The 21,470-nt window shown below is 47.0% G+C and overlaps 1 long non-coding RNA gene across 1 annotated transcript in view; it reads left to right on the top strand.

Moving 5' to 3' along the window:
* The window catches only part of LOC147111937 (uncharacterized), a 111,108-nt gene that overhangs the window by 21,388 nt on the left and 68,250 nt on the right, over window positions 1-21,470 (top strand). The window contains exon 2 of the long non-coding RNA XR_015079779.1: window positions 6,261-6,490. This is a non-coding gene — a long non-coding RNA (uncharacterized LOC147111937). The remainder of the gene's footprint in view (window positions 1-6,260; window positions 6,491-21,470) is intronic.

Here is a 21,470-nt window from a genome sequence, read left to right as displayed (position 1 = left end):
GTCTAAACGTATCTTTCTGATCCATTCACGTCCCAACAACGGTGGACCACCATCTTGCAGAACGTATAAATACAACTTCTGTATTTCCTTGCCGTTGTATACAACAGGCACCCTTATTTTCCCTCTGGGGTATACTTTCTGCCCCGTATATGTCTTCAAGACAATGGATGTGTCTTTCAAAGGTATATGCGGAAATAGCCGCTCGTAATCCCGTCGACTCATGACGGCCAGAGCTGATCCTGTATCTAGCTCCATTTTGACTGGGGACCCCGCTATCGTGAGGGTAACCCAAATGGTCTGGTAATCTTCTTTGGCAATTACATTATGTAATTTGAGACAGCTTAGTCTCTTGTTTCCGGAGTCGCTATCGCACTTCTGGTCTTCGGAGCTACTGTCCGTCATCATTTGTACCTTTCTGTACTTTTCCTTATTGACCTTTTTACTGTCAGTGGATTTCTTTCCAGATCTGCATACACGTGCAATGTGTCCCATCTTTCCGCATTGCCTGCATGCTTTGTCCTTGAACCAGCAGTCCTTCTGGTCATGGGTGGATCTGCCGCAGCGATAACATCTCTCGAAACCCCGTGTCATTTCATGGGTGCCGAAGTCCTGTGGCTTTTGCTGTATCTCTGCAGCTCCTCTTGCTGCTGCTTCGTATGATACAGCCACACTGAAAGCCTTGTCCAGTGTCAAATCTTTCTCAGAAAGTAGTCTTTTCTGTGTTCCTTCGCTTAGGAGACCGCAGACGAATTTGTCTCGTAGAGAATCTGCCAGTCCTGTCCCGAATTGGCAGTGCTTTGACAGCTTTCGTAATTCGGTGAGGTAATCAGCGTTACTTTCATTCTTGTGTTGATTCCTCCTGAAGAACTTGAATCGTTCCGCCATCAGCAGCGGTGTTGGGTTTAAGTGCTCTTGTAAGGTATCAACAATCTCCTTAAAATTCTTGTCCATCGGTTTGGCTGGAGTGATCAAGTTTCGTAACAGCCCGTATGTCCTTGCGCCCATCAGATTTAGAAGTACCGATGCCTTTTTATCATCCGCTACTTCATTCGCCTTGCAATATACCTCCACTCTTTCCACATATGTGGTCCAATCTTCTATATCACTATCGAAAGCAGTAATATTGCCAGTCTTCGGCATCTTGAAAATCTAAAATGGCGCTTCCCGTGCTTTTCTTTCTTCCCCGCCGAGTTAAGATGGCGCCTCCCGCGCTTTCCCGCCGCTGCCGCCGCTGCCAACGCTGTTCTCCGCGGTTCCCGTTGCGACCTGCAGCTTTTCGCGGTATTTCTATTTTTTTTATATATCGCTTCAATAGTTTCTCCGTTACTTGGAGAACCGTTCCCATCGTGGAGCGGACCCTCTGGGACTTTCCCCTCCCTCTGCTCGGTCCGAACGCCGACCTGCTTTGCAGCACCGGCCGCGCCCTGAGTGCTCCACCCTCTCTCTTTGCTTCTGCTTCCTGACTCGCTGCCCGGCCCCGTTGCAGAGCCACCCGATCGAGCTCTAGCCCGCCGCAGCCCAGGAAGGATCAGTGCACTACCTGCCACCAGCCCGTTTAGCTGGGGAAACCACAGACTGGAGACCAAGCCTGGCCCTCGTTTTCGAGTTTCTTCGAGTTATTTATTTTTTTTCTTGCTTCTGGCTTCGACCTTCGTCTGAGGAATCGATCCCCTTGAGGTGCTGCCGAATTGCAGGTAAGTTTGTTTCTAACTCGTCGCCACTGTTTGATCCGTGTGTTAATGGAGACACGGAATGCAGGAGTTGATTTAACAAGTGTTTACTGAACAAAGTCTGGAGGTGAACTAACAACACAAGACGCTACACAGGCTTATATACCCGAGTGGTCACTACTGGTACTACAGTATACAGGGGCTTCAAAAACATAGTTCCTCTTAAAGGTACATACACTACACTACCCGCTGTCAAAAAAAAACACTCCCCGACACACCACCGATCGTGCCCGCTGACCCCCTGGAAAATTCCCCCCATCGTGTCTTGTTAGGGAATAATGAAGCAGCGAGGACTTTGTATCATGAACACTTTATGCACTGAGAATCTGAACTTTATGCACTGAGAATCTGAAATGGATAACTTTTTACAATTGAATTTTACATCAAGAACACTGTGGCTTCTCTATTCCAAGAATGCTTACAAGAACAACTTAATGTATTCAATTGTAACCACCCTTTTTGGCAGTTGGACTGCTGGATGGAACACCAGCTCAGCTGGAGGCAGACCTATTCTACCTGATAAAGCACACCTTTTGTTGGCAGTGATGGAACAACATTGACAACAATGATGGAGAAGCCTGTAGTCAATGATGAGGGGGGTCATAAATTTGAAATTGTCACCGAGAGTGGGGAAAGACATGAGTAATTTCTTTTCCCAAAGGGTTGTTGGAAAATGCACTGTATTGCCACAGGCAATGGTGAGGCAGAGACCATTGCATCTGTTAATGGAAAATTGGGTAACTATATGATGTCGAAGAAGATACAGGGCTATGAGGAAAGAGCAGGACAGTGGGATTAGTTTTGGATTGCTTTAGAAAAGAGTCAGCACAGACATAATAACCTCCTTCAGTGCTGTACACCTCAATGGGTCTATGGTTTCCAGCCATAGAACCATTTTCTTCCTTCTTCTGGAGAGTCATCCTTAACCAATTCCTCACATTCCAGATTGGAGAAGGAGCTGCAGCTTAGAAAAGTTGTCATTCTGTCTGTCTGCCTCCTAGCTATACCTACCATCCCCATTTCTGCTTCCTGTCAGCTTTTCCCAGCTACTCCCGTCCTATCCAAACATACATAACATCTATTCAGTGACAATATGTAGAGCTATATATATGCTGTGATATCTGAATCCCTCACTCATGTTTGTCTATTCCAATGCTCTCCTGGCTGACTTTCCACCTTCTACCCTCCGTAAACTTGAGCACATCCAAAACTCTGCTGCCCGTGTCCTAAGTCGCACCAAGTCCTGTTCACCCATCACCCCTGTGCTCACTGACTTACATTGGCTCCCTGTCCAGCAAAGCCTCGATTTTAAAATGATCATCCTTGTGTTAAAATCCCCCCATGGCCTCGCCCTTCCCCATCTCTGTAACTTTCTCCAGCCCTACAACCCTCCAGGATCTCTGCGTTCCTCCAATTCTGGCCTGTAGCGCCTCCCCGATTTTCATCACTCCACCATTGGTGGCCGTGCCGTCAGCTGCCTAGGCCCTAAGCTCTGGAATTCCCTCCCTAAACCTCTCCACCTCTCTACTTGTCGCTCCTCCTTTAAGTCACTCCTTAAAACCTACCTCTTTAACCAAGCTATTGGTCACCTGTCCTAACATCTCTTTATGTGGCTTGGTGTCAAATTTTGTCTGAATGCTCCTGTGAAGTACCTTGGGAGGTTTTAATACGTTAAAGGCGCTATATAAATGCGAGTTATTGATATATTGTGGTCCTAGTGATGGTCCAATTGTGGACCATCCACTGGCTGCATGCCTGACGTTTACATTAAAAATGCCATTGATGTTGTCAGATGCTGAAAGGTATTACAGACACATACTCCATCATAGTACCATTCAGACTCAATATGGTGAAATAAATCTGGGTATGGACTTCCTCACACTGTGTAGACTACCATCCGGCATGTAGCGCTGAGACAAGTGATGCTCCTAGGTCATCCTATGCTTGAAAGCTAGCCTGTGGGTCTTAAGCTACTCAGTAAGGCCAGTTAGCATGTTGGACCATAGCCCAGCAACAGACAGCTCTTCTTTAGCAACCAGCACTGCCCCTTCCTCACCCATGTTCTGTGCTTCATCCTATGTTCCATCCTCAACCTCACTCCAGGGTGCATGTCTCTGAACTGCTGCTTGTTTCAGATTGTGGAAGAGGAGCCTGGAAACGCTCATGAGGTAGAGCTGTGATCTGGCAGATGTGAAACACCTTGTGGGGGGAGATGGGATTTGTGAACGTGAAGAGGCACTGAACTTGAGGAGAGCAGTGAAGATTGGGAGGGACACAGAGCATTTTGGGTATAGGAATCACAGGCTATTTTGGGGGATGGGGGCACTGTTAGAGTAGCGAGGGAGAGAAGGCCAGGAAGACTTGATGTCATGCTGAAAGTGAGCTCAGCAGCGTATGCTAATAGACTGGGGAAGTGAAGTGGGGTGGCACTGGAAAAGTCCAGCAGGCCAATGTTGGGGAGCCCACCATTGTGCCAGAGGAGGGCTGACTGTTACCAAAGGCTCGAGGGTAATGCAGAAAGCTGAAGAAAAGTTAACAAAGTAAATAAGATGGAAAACAAAATTCTGTGATAGAAATTGAATTAAAAAATCAACTTACTTATAAAACATATATTTGCATCAAATTAAAAAAACCACATGGGTTACTGGAGTAAGGGCAGAGCGATTTAAGAGATTGCTCCACAATGCCACTAAGTTGCTGGAGCTTGTAACTACATCATAACATGTTTACATCAAGAATGGTAACATGTTTAAATAAGGTTTGCCCAAAATAACTCTTAACATACTGATTTTCACTGTTAAATGTTGGGTATAAAAAGAGTGACACAAAATCTTGGGGTACTAAGATCTGGAAGCATTGAAGCGAGAGGTCTCATGGTCTGGGAGCATTGGGGAATGGTTGTGGGATCAGAGAGCATTGGGAATGTAGACTAGGTGCATCTGAGAACTGAGATAGGGTCCTTTGGTCTTGAAGTGCTGGGGGGGGGGGGGATTCTTGGAAAGGGGACCTGTAGTCCAACAAGACTGGGGAGGAGTTTCAGAGCATTGGGCATGAGGCAGTATTAGAGATTATTGTGATCTGGCAGGAATAGGGGGAGCAGGATCTAGCAGCCTTGTGGGATATGGAGCTCAGCTGAATGGGATCCAAACTGGCCTCGGCTCCTGTTGAAACTTAAGAACACAACCACCCACCCTGCCCCACCTTGTTCCCATCCAGCAGCCTCTTCCCCAACCCATCCACAGCCTCATTTGCACCCTCAGGTATCTCTTAACGTTGTGCTTGCTGTCAACCAGTTTCTGTCTTTACATTCTTACGGTACAACATCTAAGGGTAAATTTTGTGCTTCTTATAATTAATAGATAGCAAATCATGGGTTGAGAGTATGCAGTTTCCCAATATGTGCTCCAAACCCATGCAAGGAGCACCAAAGCAGAAAATGTATCCTTTAGTGCATTATTAGCGACACAGGAAATAAGGTTTGTGGACTGGAATTGCATGCCATATGCAAGATTTTTAATACAATATAGTTTGGGCTACAATAAATATTGCAATGGTATTGGAGTTTGCACATTCTCCCCGTGTTTGCGTGGGTTTTCTCCGGGTGCTCCGGTTTCCTCCCACAGTCCAAAGATGTGCGGGTTAGGTTGATTGGCTATGATAAATTGACCCTTAGTGTTAGGGGGATTAAATACGTGGGGTTACGGGGATAGGGTGGGATATGTGTTGGTGTAGGGGTTACGGGGATCGGGTGGGATATGTGTCGGTGCAGGCTCGATGGGCCGAAATGGCCTCTATCTGCACTGTGGGGTTTCTGTGATTCTGTGTACAGTAGTGTCAAATTTATTAATTGCTGCAGTATACAGTAATGTGTATGTGCTGTAGTGGCAGGAGGTCAAGGTACTGCACTTAAGACACCAAACAAATCTGACAGATGGCAATTGATAGTTTAAATCAACATTAAAATTGACTTCTCTAATTTAATTTTTGTTTCTCTACTGAGTGCATCAATCTGCTCAACCTCAAGAGTGCAGAATGGCAAAATGTTGTTCTAAATGATAGCTAACAAGGAAATTACTTTTGGAGTGTGGATAATGCATCCCATCTTTTTCTTAATAAAGCTAAGAAACTTGGTTCCCACTGATTAACATTTTCCTTGCAGCCAGTGCAAGGACATAATGGGGTCGATTTTCAGTGTGTCGTGAGGCGGGCTTTTAGGCGTGCGGGGGGCAAAAATCCCGATTTCGGGGATCCCGACACCATCCCGCCCAAAACCCGCCCCCACGTAAGTTTCAAAGGAGGTGGGTACCTGCCCCGCACTGGGACCCGCCGACCCAAGGAGGGAAGGGATTAGTGCCAATTAACTGCCTGTTAACAGGTAGTTAACAGGCAGTTTTTAGCCTAATCCCTATTTTGAGGGGTGTCGTGTTGGATTCCTGACGGCTCCAAACCACGCCAGGTTAGTCCTATCACCATCTCGTCTCGTTTTGAATACCTCTTAATGTCTATTCACTTCTTTTGTTCCCTCCCCAGCTCTCCTTTCGATCTATTTCATTTCCTTTCCAGTTTTGAAGAAGGGCTTCGACCCGAAACGTCGACTCTAATTTCTCTCCACGGATGTTGCCTGGCCTGCTGAGTTTTTCCAGCATTTTCTGTTGTTATTTCGGATTTCCAGCATCTGCAGTATTTTGCTATCGTACCAGATTAGAGGAGGTGGGCCGTCGGGTTGAAGGACTTGGAGGGGTCGAGATGTCGGTATTCAGGTGAGTGATGGGTGCATGAGTGCAAAGGTAAGTGTGTTTGGTGTGTCTAAAGTGTGTAAAGAAGTTTAAATTACCTGTACTTACCTTTACAGCCTTTCTTCCTCTCGGCTTCGGGAATCCATCATTCAGCCGGCACTGAAAGCAGAATAGCCGCGATCTGTCAAAAGTGCCAGCCTTCAGCTTTCAGTACCGGTGAGATTTCTAACTGAGTCTGCGTAGAAGGACTCAGGTTAGAAGTAAGACTGTCAGTGTTTGACAGCTTCAAACAGCTGTGAAGCACTGATATTTCATCTGTCAACACGTCTTGACAGATGAAATTTCAGTCTGTGATGTCACCTGTTGCCGGGTGGCCCTTAATTGGCCTGCTGAGCCCGCTGGGCGCTGGGCGGGCTCAACAAGGTCAATCAAGGGAAAATCGCGTGGATTGGCTGCATCTCGATGGAGGCGGGACTAAAACCCGAAAGTTGTAGTCCCGACTTCTGAATGAAAATCCAGCCCAAAATGTCAAAATCCTTGTGGAGAAAAATGACACTAATATAGATAGAATTTCTCTGGAGCAAAATAGCACACTACCAACTGAACAGGTCAGAGGATTGTGTTGGTTAGTAACCTGGCAATGGTTATCATTTTAAATAGGATAGTACTCCTCCATAAATTACAGTGACATTCACTCGGCTTCAGGGAATATTTGCCAGGGCAGTAAAGACTTACAATTGAACAGATACAAGAAACAGAGTTTTGCTGACTTTGAAGGTCAATATAAAGTTACTTGAGAGACACCCAATTTAAATATAATGGAATGATGGCCCTTCTCAAAAACCTCTCCATCATAAGAACTAACATACAAAAGGGGCCAAAAGGTCTGCAGGCACTAATACAGAAACTGAGCAATATAGAAGTTGAATGACCAGAGATTGTCAGTAAATTCTGGGAGCTGCAATTGTATTTAAGCCCAAAGGGAAAATGAGTTGTGGTGGCTATATACAACCGTGAAGTAGTTGAGTAATAATGTCAAAAGAGTTGTGTCTGAGGCAGGGTTGGCTGCGACTTTCTTTGTGGAGCCTGGAGGAGCACCTTTTTGACTTATCAGGAAGGCCTCTTCATAAGAGTCATGTTACAAAAAAATCAGGTGTTTGGTGTAAGAATTGTGAGGAAATTGCAGCAGCATGCATAAAAAGTTAGTTGATGGACAGGAAACAAAGGGTTAGGGTTAATGGATGTTGCTCAGATTAGAGAAGGGTTGGAAGTAGTATCACGCAGGAGCCAGTATTGGGTCCACTTTTGTCCTCCATACACATACAATATATATATAGATGATTTCGAATTGGGTATGGGGAGCACAATCTCAAAATTAGCTAATGACACAACTATAAGGAGGACTGTAAGAGATGTCAAATAACAACAGAAAATGCTGGAAAAACTCAGCAGGCCAGGCAGCATCCGTGGAAAGAGAAACAGAGTTAACGTTTCAGGTCGAAGACCTTTTGTCAGAACTGGAAAAAAGCAGGAAAAGGAACAGATTTTAAAGCAAGTTTAGGGGCTGGGAAATGGGGGAGGGGATGAAAGAACAAAAGGGAAGGTCTGTGATAGGATGGAAGGCAGTAGAAGTAAAGAGGCATTCAAGGCAAGAGGAGATGGTGATGGGACAGGTTAAGAAACAAAGGAGATGGTAATGGGACAGGTTAAGAAACAAAGGATGGCTCCAGATGGAGTGTGAATTGCGCTGGCAGAATGAAAGACAGCTGCCATGTGGGAGGGGGAAAAAAACCACAAACAAAAAGTGTGGATAAAAAATATATATGTGACAGGGGCCAAGGTTATGATCTGAAGTTGTTGAACTCTATGTTGAGTCCAGAGGGCTGTAAAGTGCCTAATCGAAAGATGAGGTGCTGTTCCTCGAGCTTACACTGAGCTTCCGTGGAACAATGCAAGAGGCCGAGGACAGTGAGGTCGGAGTGGGAATGGGGCGGTGAATTAAAGTGACAGGCGACTAGAAGCTCAGGGTCCCCCTTATGGACTGAACGGAGGTGTTCCACAAAGCGGTCACCCAATCTGCATTTGGTCTCCCCAATGTCAAGGAGACCACATCGTGAGCAGCGAATACAGTATACTAAATTGCAAGAAGTACAAGTAAATCACTGTTTCACCTGGAAGGGGTGTTTGGGGCCCTGGACAGTGGGAAGGGGGGAGGTATAAGGGCATGTGTTGCATCTCCTGCGCTTGCACGGGAAGGTGCCGGGCGAAGGGGCAGGGGTGCGGAGGGTGACAGAGGAGTGGACTAGGGTGTAGCGGAAGGAGCGGTCCCTACGGACTGCTGAAAGGGGAGGTGAGGGGAAGATGCATTTGGTGGTGGGATCACGCTGGAGGTGGCGGAAATGGCGGAGGATGATCCGTTGAATGTGGAGGCTGGTGGGGTGAAAGGTGAGGACAAGGGGAACTCTATCGTGGTTCCGGGAGGGAGGGGCAGGGGTGAGGGCAGAAGTGCGGTCGAGGGCCGCGTCAACCACAGTAGAGGGGAATCCTCGGTTGAGGAAAAAGGAAGATGTGTTGGAAGCACTGGTATGGAAGGTGGCATCGTCAGAGCAGATGCGGCGGAGACGGAGAAACTGGGAGAATGAAATAGAGTCCTTACAGGAGGCGGGATGGGGGGAAGTGTAGTCCAGGCTGAGGATGAGTTAGAAAGAACCATTAGGCAGAGCTTTATTGATCTCATTGGTACATTGGGCCGTATTTTCCGATCGGAGGCTTCCTGCGTGCGGAGGCCTCCGATCTGAAAAAAATCTACAGACTTACCCGAGGGCTCCCGAGGTCTGGACTCTTCCGCTCCTGGGCCTCTCCAACTCAAAATGCGCAGGGCCCACGTATCCCAGAGGCGCAATATAGAGGCGGTTCGCAAGCATCCCTGGGATCACGTGGGCCATGGGGAGCCAATCAAAGAAGGGAATCTCCCTTCATACACTTGACAGATAGACCTGTCAAATATATTAATGGAGATCACCCCAAAAGCACTGCAAAACATTAAATAATTTTTTTTTAAATCACATTTTTAAAATTAGTTGAAATTACAATAAATTAAATATTTTAAACAAAAAATTATTTTTTTGAAAAAATAATTAAAGTTTTTTACAGTGCTAAAAATAAACTTACCTTTTTTTAAAGTATATTTTAAATGATAAATGAGTGAAAAAAAAAAAAATAAATAAAAAATCTTATGCTGGTAAAAGCAGGCTTGCTTTTACCAGGCGTAAGATTTCTAAGGGTTTTCTGCGGGTGGAGGTTCTCCAGAAAGCGTAACTATTCACCCGCAGAGGCCCTTCTCCAGGGCAGGCGTCCGATCTGTCAACACCATTCTTAACAGATCGGAAATGCCGGTTTTCAGTGCATGCGCTTGGCATGCCTGAAACTGGCATTTCCGATATCCCTACGGGTGGGTACACACCCGTAGGGATCGGAATATCCGGCCCAATGTGTTCTGCTCTTATGCTGATCAGTGGCTATGATGAGGCAGTGCCAGCAGGCGGGGCATAGCTCAAATGGAAATGGATGATAGTGCTGTCATTCAGTGGTGGCAACATATCTGCTGTCCCCCTTTGCTAATTCTTTCCATTAGCTGCACATGTGTCACAAAGTACACAGTGCCAGCTTCCCATGCGGCTGCAGAATTGGCTGTGCTTGTAGCAATCCCATCTCAAGCCTGAGTTGGTTGATGGCAAAGGCTGTCAAAATGTGAAGAGCTTTATTATTCAAGCGCAGCAGTCAACCATCTCATTACGCTGCTTGTTAGGCATTATCTAGACAAAGCACAAGTTGAGGATTAAGTGCACATACACCACACACAATCATCTAGGCACTGTGACCAAGGAGAAGTGCCACATCACATGGTTTGAGATTAAGGGGGCAAAATTGGCTCATGCCCCCTTTGGGGCGATAACTTCGCCGGGGCGCCCCGAAAAAGTTAGCGCCCCCGCGCCCAAAATTCAATGGTAGTGCCCCAAGCAGGAGGCGGGGCGCTACTGGAAGCGCTCCCCCTTCCTCTTGGGGGCGCTCCCATTGAATATAGCGGCGCTACGTGCAGCAGCGCCACACACGCCGGTACGTAGCACCGCGGTACTGCAGGCCTCCCTCCCCTGATTAAAGGGGAGGGGCCTAGCACAGCGCACACCAGGGCCCTGCTGGCCCACCAGGGAACGGGGTGCCGGCAAAAGAGCCCGGTATTCAAGAGGCGTGCCGGGCTGATGGATCGCGGCCGGCACCCCGCAGCAGGTGGCCAGAGGGGGCAGGTGCTGACTGGCCCTCGGGCTGCTAACGGGTGGCGCAAAGCAACCAAATTTTTCCCCCTAAAGATCTAGTTGCACTGAAGTTGTCTGTGGAGAAATTATTCTTGCAAACCTAACAAAACAGTCATGAAACTCAGGAGCACTTACTGCACATGAAGGTAATGCAGCAACAGTGACAATACAGAAGACAATGGCAACCTAAAAGTAGCTCTTTGCAAATTATATTTCTCCCACCCTTCGTCTGGGCACAAGTAAGGCAGAGTGCACCTGTTAAGGCCCCCTTGTCTCATTTGACGGCAGGATTTCTGACAGGATCTGGGAATATTAATCTCCACTCAGAATTCCACCCACATTGAATTTGCATGGTAGCTTCTGTCCATCCCAAACACGGCCCCGACGTCAGATAGGGGAGATGCGAGAAAATTACCGGCCCCTCTAATGCTCAGCAACCTGGATTCTGGAATGAACCCAGAATACATGCCATTTGAGTGTTGGAAGTTGGGCCCACGCAGGCAGTTCAGGCCTTTGATCTGACCTGGGCCACCCCAAAGAAAGCCAGCACCTTGAGTTATATCGGCCCCCTTATAAAGGTGGTTCATTTGGCAGCAAATAAAAATGTCCCATAGGCTGTCTAGCAAACAGCTTGCCAGTGCCACTTTTCCTGCCAGCCATCCTCAGGCAGGCACCCAAAATGTGCCATAGTGGGCACAGTGGCTCACAGCCACGGGGTCAAGAGCAGAGGTCACCGGCACCCGCTCCACTGCACTTTCGCCAGTGGAGGGGGCCCAAGAAATTTTGGGGGAGAAATTCAGTTGGTTGCGCCACCCGTTAGCGCCTTAAGAGGGCGCTAAGTGGGTCGCAAGTCAACTCGCGCCCGGGCGTGGCACTGCCCACGTCTCCCGCTAAATTCCATGGGACGTTAGTGGTGGCGCTAACCGTTAGCGCTGCGCCACTGCCATCGGTGTGCGCAGCGCCCCGCTGACGCCCCGGCCACGATATTCGGCAGCGCCCCCTGATTTATCGCCAGACGCTGTGTCCGACAGGGTCAGGGTGGTGTACCTGCGGCCGGGGAGGCACAAATTAAAGGCGAGGTGCGAGGCAGCCATTTTTGTTGTTGGCCACCTGCCAGCACCTGCCTGCGCTCCCGTCCCCGGCCTCCTGAACACCCCCCCCACCCCCCACCCCCTGCGGAGTGCCGGCTGCGTTCCAAGAGCCCGGCACTCCCGATCCTCGGGGGCCCAGCTGGGCCCCAGATCGCACTGCACAAGGCCCCTCCCCTTTAAGAAGGGGAGGAAGGCCTGCAATACTGCAGCGCAATGTGCCGCAGCGTGTGGCGCTGCGGCATGTTGCGCCACGATATTCACTCGCTGCGCCCCAAGAGGGATGCGGGGCACCTCCAGTAGCGCCGCGCTTCCCTTTGGGGCACAACCACTCAATTTCCGTTGCGGGGGCGCGAATGTTTCCGGGGCGCTACTTTTAGCGCCCTGGCGAGGCTGGTGCCCCAAACGGGGCTATAGTCAATTTCTCCCCCTTTGACTCCAATGTACTACGGTACAGTGCCTTACACTTGAGTACCCAAGGTCACTGAACCTAGGACCCTTACAGCCAGAGAAGAGGAATTTGTATCTCAGTCAGAGCTAGATTTGTCCAGGCCCTAGAAGTTGAAAGGATAGTGTTTAATTCACTGCATTATCCAATCTCCCTACACTTTCTTTAGAATTGTCTCTTTGTACAATCAAGACTCTAACATTGTTTATTTAAACATTCCAGCACTCCAGATTAAAACATTTGTCTTCACCTGATACAAGTCCAATGTGTTTTCATTTACAGAATTACTTTCTGGGATTTTTCCAAAGAGTAAAATATTTATCCAAACATTTCTACAGTAATGGATTGACTGAACGTTGCCTAGACATTTCTTTTGAAGATTTCTAATCAAACTAGAAATAACCTCAGTAAGTAATTATTCAATGTTTAATGCATGCTAAAAAGTGGAGCAGTGATATTAGTAGCAGCATTATGTGCTATGAACAGGCTATTCCACAAAATAGATATAAGGATGTGTACAGCTAATTCATCTTTTTTCTCTGTGAATTGCACTTTTCTGCATTCACCAAAGCACTGTCAAGTGCAATCCATTGTAAATTTCTCGTGTGATAGAGCGCTTCTTTATGATCATCATAGCTTCAGCAAATCTGTTTTCAACTTTTGACTTCTTAGTAAATCACATGTCCATTAATTTTGCAATAAAACATGTGCTGTTTAATGCCAATTACATGTACTGTCAGCAGGACCCATTTTTATAAATCTCAATCATTCCTTCCTTTTGCAGCAACGATAGACAGTGTTGATTTGATTACTGTCATAGGGAGTGTTCTGAGTTCAGGAGCACTATTAATATTCAGTATTCATGAGGCTTTGGTATGTGTTCATGAATATTCCTGAACAGTCTTTTGGGTATGGCAAACAAGACATAAATGAACCCAGGATAATCCATTCCAGCAAAAGACAACATCATGCTGTGGTTTCCAAATAGTCAATTTCACTCCTGCAAGGTCACTTCTTGATGTATGCTGGGAGACCACCTGCACAAAATTTTTGTTTTGGCTGCTGTAATTCTCTCTAAATATGACCAAACAAATTTAATATTACATTTTCCTCCCTGTGGCTCATAATTCTTCTCATCCATAACAGGCCAGACAGGTTTTAAATCAAAATATTATGATCTTCTCACTTTAGTATCAAACATGTGAAGATGAGACATCTGATGTGGGCGGGGGTTGGGTGGAAAACAAAAAAGGACTGAAATCTCATTTTGGAAAAAAAGAGCAGGAACTAGATCGGCAAAGCATCGGTATGTGAAAAGGAGAGAGGATTGGCGAATACGAATGATCAAGAGAGAATTGAACCCACTACGTGGCTGTTTCCTACCTTTTTGTAAAATGTTTACAGTACTTTCTTTTGGGCATCTGTTTTTACACAGTTATGCCCAAATGTTTATGTTTACACTGTTTTGTTCACAAGAATTAACGTACCCTATACATTCATACAGAAACACAACAATCACATTCAATTGGTCTCCTTCACAAGAAATCAAAAGAAATTAACAGAGTAATGAGAAGAGAATTAAAGAGGACAAAAAGAATGCAATAGCCTCAGTAGAATACTGCATTAACTCTTTTCCCTGCCCATTCAAAAGCCTGTTATTTGCACTAGTGTCTCCACAGTATGCCTACATCACAATCTCCTTCTTCACATTTTAACTCCTGCTGCTGTTGTTGACAGACGCCTCCTATTTGTGATATCGGCCCATAAATTCCGTTCCCTACGGGTGTGTACGCGCTGTGTACTCAGCCGTAGGGCCAACGGAAGTGCCGGTTTTACGCATGCACTGCGCATGTGCTGGAAACCGGAACTTCCGTTCTTCAAAGAAAGGGCTTCACTGGTCAAACGCCTGCGCCGGATAGGCAGCGCGTACGGCTGCAACTTCCGTTTTTTTCAGCAGTTGCTTCAGTCCAGGTAAGTCTGAAACAGCTGCGCCTGGAAAATCAGGCGCAAGGCCTGCTTTTAACAAGGTAAGGGGTGAAGAAAGTAAAAGAAAAACATTTTTTCCACTGATTTATCATTTTAAAATACTTTAAAGAAAGGTAAGTTTATTTTTAGCCCTGTTAAAAACTTTAATTATTTTTTCAAAAATTTAAATTTTTGTTTAAAATAGTTAATTTATGTAATTTATAGTCATTTTAAAAATGTGATTGAGACACTAAAATTCAAGGCAGTGGTGACCCTAATGCCACTGGCCGTGCTGTCCCTATGTTGGAGGTTGTCTACAAGGTAAAATTCCAACAGATGACACAACTCCATTGCCTCCTCCCTGGTGTTTTTCAAAGGCTGTTTTTCTCAGACATACACAGTTAGGTGTGCCTGGATGTGTACATATAGCTACGTGGGTAAGGGCAGGTGCAGGCAGTCCACGTTTGGTGCAGTCAAGCCTGGCTGCCATCGCCCCTTTAATCCTTTTTTTCCACCAAAGAACATGTAGAAAAGAACACCCATGGGAATTGCCACATTCTGATTTTTAATTGCAGCGATCAAAAATCCTGCAAACAAAATGTAGCAAAAAAATCCAACAATCAAACCCAGATGTTTAAAAAATCCACCTAGCAAGCTTTAACAATGAATTTCCTCAAAACCAAATACGTGCTTAGACTTCATTGCCTATTTTATACATTAACCATTCTATGAGAAAATTAAGGAATCGCATGCAGGCTCATTTCAATGCCCTTTATATGCATTTCTATATTGGAATGAAGCACATGCATAGAATGTGCACGAGATCTTTAGGCCAGCGTAAAAGACCAGCTGGAAAATTAAACACCTTGGGCTAAAAATTGAGTCGCGCCCCCTTGTGGCGCTAACATTGCAGCGCCCCGGAAAAATTAGCGCCCCTGCGACGAAAAATGAGTGGTAGCGTCCCAAGAGGGAAGCAGGGAGCTACTGAAAGCGCCCCGCCTCCCTCTTGGAGCGCTGCGAAGGAATATTGTGGCGCTACATGCCGCAGCGCCATGCGCTTTGGCATGTCGCGCCGCGGTATTGCAGGCCTTCCTCCCCTTCTTAAAGGGGAGGGGCCTTGCGAAGCGCGACCCGGGGCCCAGCTGGGGATCGGGAGTGCCGGCAAAAGAGAAGTCCGGGCTCATGGAGCGCAGCCGGCACTCCGTGGGGCGGATCAGGAGGCCGGGGACGGGAGCGCTGGCAGGTGGCCAGCAACAAAAATAGCCGCCCGGCACCTTGCCTTTAAATAGTGCCTCCCCGGCCGCAGGTAGGCCCCCCTGACCCCCATCGGACATAGCCTCCGGCAGTAAGTCAGGGGGCACTACCAAAGATCGCGGCCGGGGCGCTGTGCACGGCGATGTCGTCATCGCAGGCGGCGCAGTGCCGCGGGGCGCTACCGGTTACCACCGCCGCTAACCTCCTGCTGAATTTCGTGGGAGGCGTTGGCGGCGCTGCGCCCGGGCGCTAGTTGCTTTGCGCCCCGTTAGCGCCCTCTTAGGGAGGCGCAAAGCAACCAAATTTTTCCCCCCTTGTGCTTTTAACGAAGATCTGACAATATGGATATTCGTCTAATTTCCTGGTCCTTGCTTGCCTGTTGTGCACAAGCTCCAAAAATCCCACTGGAAAATCTACCCATATATCTTAAATGCGAAATGTAGCACTCACTTAATTGGCCACTAGGTGATGCAATGAACCTAAAGGTTGGAACAGTCGGTTACATGTTTATGAAGATAGATATACATCTGACTTACATTTTTTGGAACTAGAATCCGCCTCTCAACCACTCTTTCGCCTTTAAGATGTTCCTTAAAACCTACCTCTTTGACCAAGCTTTTGGTCATCTGCCCTAATATCTCCTTTATTGGCTCGGTGTCAAATTCTCTTCAATAATGCTCCTATGAAGTGCCTTGGGACATTTTATTACGTTAAAGGCACTATATAAATGCAAGTTGTTAAATGTCAATTTTAAACCCCTCAAGTATCATCATTTTTATATGTAGGAGGCGCTCCAATATTCAAGGATATAGGCAAAGGCTGTCTTAGCCAAGTAGATGAAAGTGCACCAGTGTTACTTTTATGTAAAATAAAATGCCCCAAATTTGCTCAGGTTGCAATCTTAGTGGTTAAGTTGAGATCGTGCCCAACAGTGCCCTCCAGCATGAACCCTGCTGGAGTTTGCATGATAAGTAGGCAACTTATTTGAAGGGACAGGCAGGCACAAGTGCCACTTCAGGCATATCTGTGGCACTGACCTGCCCAATGCTGCCAGAAACTCTGCCACCTGCCCGCCTGTGGGAGGGGTGAGGGGTTCCCCAGGCTCCCTGACTTTAGCTCTGCTCCAATTGGGCCCTGAGCCAGAGGGCTGATCTAGGATTTTTCTTTTTTTTAAATGCCTAACTCTTCATGAGGTTCAAGCTGCTTGCATGGTGTGGAGATCCTTGCTATGGGTCATTTTTTTTTCTTTAAGAAGTATGAAGGCCCTCTGTTTACCATCGTGTGGAATGCAACCCAGGTGTATAAGCATTCCTTAATTGGGATGATGAGGAAATTGAGTAACTTACATAACATATGAGATTTCATTGCTTCCCTTCATGTTAGGAACACTTTCAGTGGACAGAAAGGGGTGTGAAGGGTATCGTTACAAATTCAGGTCTGCTGTAGACACCTTTTCAGGTTCAGTGGCATCAGTAAGTTGAAAAATGACTCCAGAAATCTCACTCAGAGAGCCATAAACGTGGCTGGTTTGGGAAGTGGACAGATTCACACTGATGAAGGTTAATGGGAGCTACTCTTCTGATGTGGTTAAAACACATTGTTGGAGTGCAATAGTACCTTTAGTGTGCATCTAGCTGTTACGTCCGTGTACAATAAGACACAGACTGCGGAGAACAGTACAACAAGTGTTTACTCAACGTGGCTCAAACTGCAACTGAACTGTACAGATTACTACTCAGTGTTATATACAGATGTGGTCACTGCCGGTACTGCAGTATACATGAACTGTAAAAAAATAGTTCCCTCCTTAAAGGTATATACATTACAATTCCTCCCCTTTTAGATTAACAGTACCATAACACTCATTTAACAATTAAATATCAAACTAATTACAATTAACACTTTTAACATGCAACATTAGCTGAAAATAGTCGATTTATAAATTCAGTCTTTGGGGAGGCCTCCTGATCCTTTCTGGATAGCGCCTTTCCCGAGTGTCTTGCTCTTGCGATTCTGGCCCCCTGTCGTCGGTTGGTTCATCAGCTTCCGATGCTACTGTTTCTGGGGTAGATGCGACCTGTACGTCGGGTTCATCACCGGGTACGTATGGGCGAGGCATGGGGTTGACTTGTTCCTGTGACTCTAGGATCTGGTCAGCATGGCGTCTCACGATGCTCTCCCCAACGTCCACTGTGTACATTAGTGGGCCCTGCCGTGTGCATATCGTTCCTGGCTGCCATTTTTCTGTTCGGTAGTCGCGGGCCAAGACTGGTTGCCCTACATTGAAGCTCCTTGTTGGCTTCTCATGGATGTGCTGGAATTGCTTACTCTCAACATCTCTTCGTATGTTTGGTCTGAGCAAATCCAGGCGAGATCTTAACCTTCGGTTAAAGAACATCATGGCTGGGGCCTGGTTGGTGACTGCATGTGTCGCATTCCGGTAGGCGAACAGGAAATTGTCCACCTTGTGCTGCAGCGGAATGTTGTCATTGTACATAACCTTTATTGCCTTCTTAAAGGTTTGTACGAACCTCTCAGCCAATCCATTTGTGGCTGGATGATACGGGGCGAATGTGTAATGCCTTACCCCATTCTTTTTCAAGAACCTCCGGAATTCTTCGGACACAAACTGTGGTCCGTTGTCGGAGCAAATCTGTTCTGGCAAGCCATTCCTGGCAAAAATGGTCCGTAGGACTGCAATAGTTTTCTCCGTGGTGGTGGAGGACATTTTGATGACCTCAGGCCATTTCGAGTGCGCATCCACGGCTATTAAAAACATTGAGTCCATGAATGGACCAGCAAAATCAATGTGCACCCGTTGCCATGGAGATGAGGGCCACTCCCATGGGTGTAGAGGGGCCTGTGGTGGTGCATTTTGGACTTTCTGGCATCCTGAGCAGCTCTTGGTCAGGTCCTCGATTTGTTTATCGATTCCCGGCCACCACACATAAGCCCTGGCTAGGCTTTTCATTTTTACCCCTCCCAGATAATGCTCATGAAGCTCATTGAGCACTCTATCCCTTAACTTGGGTGGAATTACCACTCGGGATCCACACATCAAGGTCCCACGGCACACTGACAGCTGTTCTCTCCTTGTCGAGAATGCTGGCAACAGTGAGTCGCCATGTGCTGGCCATCCCTTCACCGTCAAATCATATACCCGAGACAGTGTCGGGTCATTTCGGGTTTCCTTTTCGATACAAGCGTTAGTTACCGGTAGGTATTCAACTATAGTCGAATGGAATATTTCGACATGATCCACTGCTGGTGCTTCCTCCGCAGTAGGCAGTGGCAGGCGTGATAGCCCATCAGCATTTCCATGCTGTTTCGTGCCCTTATATTCAATCTCATAGTGGTGCGCCCCTAGAAAAAGTGACCATCTTTGTAGTCGTTGCGCAGTCATCACCGGAACGCCCTTCTTCGGATTAAAAATGGAGACAAGAGGCTGGTGATCAGTCAGCAAGGTGAATTTCTGCCCGTGCAGATAGTGATTGAACTTTTTCACTCCCCACACTAGGCTGAGGGCCTCCCTGTCAATCTGGGAGTCGTGACGCGAAGGCTATTGGCCTCTCTGAGCCGTCCGAGAATTTGTGCGACAGCACCGCTCCAATGCCGTAGGGTGACGCATCACATGCCAACCGAATTGGTAATGCCGGGTTGTAATGGGCTAATACCTCTTTCGATGTGATTAGTGTTTTGCTCTTCTGGAAAGCTCGTCTACATTCGTCACTCCACTTCCATGGCACCCCAGTTTGCAGTAGGGTGTTCAGTGGGTGTAGTATTGTAGACAAATTTGGCAAGAACTTATGGTAGTAGTTTACCAGCCCGAGGAACGACCTCAGTTGTGACACATTTTCAGGTGCTGTAGCCTTGACTACTGCCTCAATCTTCTCTGGGGACTTATGTAACCCCTCTTTATCGATAACGTGGCCACAATACGAGATCTGTTTTCTAAAAACTCGCATTTGGGGTGGTTAGCTCGGAGCCCATATTCCTGCAATCTAGTGAGCACCTGCTCCAGGTTGACAAGGTGATCACTGTCATTTTTGCCCGTGACCAGGATGTCATCCAAATAACACTGGGTCCCTGGGATCCCTTGCAGGACTTGTTCCATTGCCCTCTGCCAAATAGCCGGAGCTGATGCTACCCCGAATACCAGCCGGTTGTATTGGTAGAGACCTTTATGGGTGTTGATTGTGAGGTATTTTTTTGATGCTTCTACCTCCATTTGCAGATACGCCTGGGCCAGATCAATCTTAGTGAAGCGTTTCCCTCCAGATAGCGAGACGAAAATATCTTCAATCCGCGGAAGTGGATATTGTACGGTGTGAAGGACCGGGTTCACTGTTACCTTAAAGTCCCCACAGATGCGAACCTTCCTTGGTTCCCCAGGCGTGCTGCTCAACGACTTTTTCATCACAGGGACGATGGGTGCAGCCCACTCGCTCCAGTCTACCTTGGACAGTACACCTGAACATTCCAGACTCTCCAGCTCTGCTTCGACGGCTGGGCGGATCGCATAAGGTACCGGTGTGGCCGTAAAAAATTTTGGGCTTGTGTTTTCTTCAATTTTAATCATCGCTGTCATGCCTTTTAGTGTTCCGAGTCCTTGCTGGAACACTTCTTTCGCGTCAGTTAGGATCTTTGACAGTCGCCCAGGTGTGACGTCGTCATCCTTTTTGTCAGCCACAGTCAGTGCCTGTATGGAATGCCAATCCAGTTGTATTTTCCGGATCCATTCACGTCCCAGTAATGGTGGTCCTCCATCTTGCAATACATACAGGTCTAGTTTTGGTGTTTCCTTACCGTTATATATAACGGTCACCCTTATTTTTCCTTTGGGGTAGACTTTTTGCCCCGTGTACGTCTTCAAAATAATTTTTGTGTCTCTCAAGGGTATGTGCGAGAATAGCCACTCGTAGTCCCGTCGGTTTATGACTGTTAGGGCTGATCCTGTGTCCAATTCCATCTTTACCTGGACTCCTGCTAACTTGAGAGTGACCCAAATGGTTCGGTGATCCTCCGTCGTGATCACATTATGTAGTTTCAGACAACTCGGTTCCCTGCTTTCGGAGTCGTTATCACTCTTTTGTTTGTCTGAACTATTCTCCGTCATCTTATGTACCTTCTTGTACTTTCCTTTGGTAGGTTTCTTATTGCTGGTTTTCTTTCCCGACCTGCAGACTCGTGCAATGTGTCCTACTTTTCCACACTGTCTGCACACTTTGTCTTTGAACCAGCAATCATTCTGGTCGTGTGTTGTCCTGCCGCAGCGATAGCACTTCTCTGTTCCATATGACATTTCGTTTGTGCCATATTCTTGCGGTCTCTGTTGTATCTCTGCAGCGCCCCGTGCTGCTGCTTCATATGATACCGCAATGCTGAAAGCCTTTTCCAGCGTAAGGTCCTTTTCAGATAAAAGCCGTTTCTGGGTTCCTTCACTTTGAAGCCCACACACAAACTTGTCCCTTAAGGTATCTGCCAGTCCCGCTCCAAACTGGCAGTGTTTCGATAGTTTGCGCAGTTCTGTTAAATAATCAGCATTGCTTTCATCCTTATGCTGGTTCCGTTTGTGAAACTTGAATCTTTCTGCTATCAGCAGCGGTGTGGGGTTTAAATGTTCCTTTAGTATCGTACTATGTCTTCAAAACTCTTTTCCATTGGCTTCGTTGGGGTTACTAGATTTCGTAGTAAACCATACGTCTTTGCACCCATTAAATTTAACAATACCGACGCTTTCTTGTCATCTGACACCTCATTTTCCTTGCAGTACACCTCTATTCGTTCGACATATGTAGTCCAATCTTCGACTTCATTGTCAAATGCGGTGATACTGCCACTCTTCGGCATTTTGGGTGTGGTTTAAAATGGCGTCTCCCAATGGCTTAAAATGGCGTCTCCCGCGCTTTCCTTCCTCCCCCGCTGCTGCCGGTTCT

This window comes from Somniosus microcephalus, chromosome 10 (genome assembly GCF_052327205.1).
Source record: "Somniosus microcephalus isolate GS21.2 chromosome 10, FLI_Smic_1.0, whole genome shotgun sequence".
Classification (NCBI taxonomy): domain Eukaryota; kingdom Metazoa; phylum Chordata; class Chondrichthyes; order Squaliformes; family Somniosidae; genus Somniosus; species Somniosus microcephalus.
Note: the sequence above shows the minus strand (reverse complement) of the source record. Positions and strands in the feature narration are given on the sequence as shown.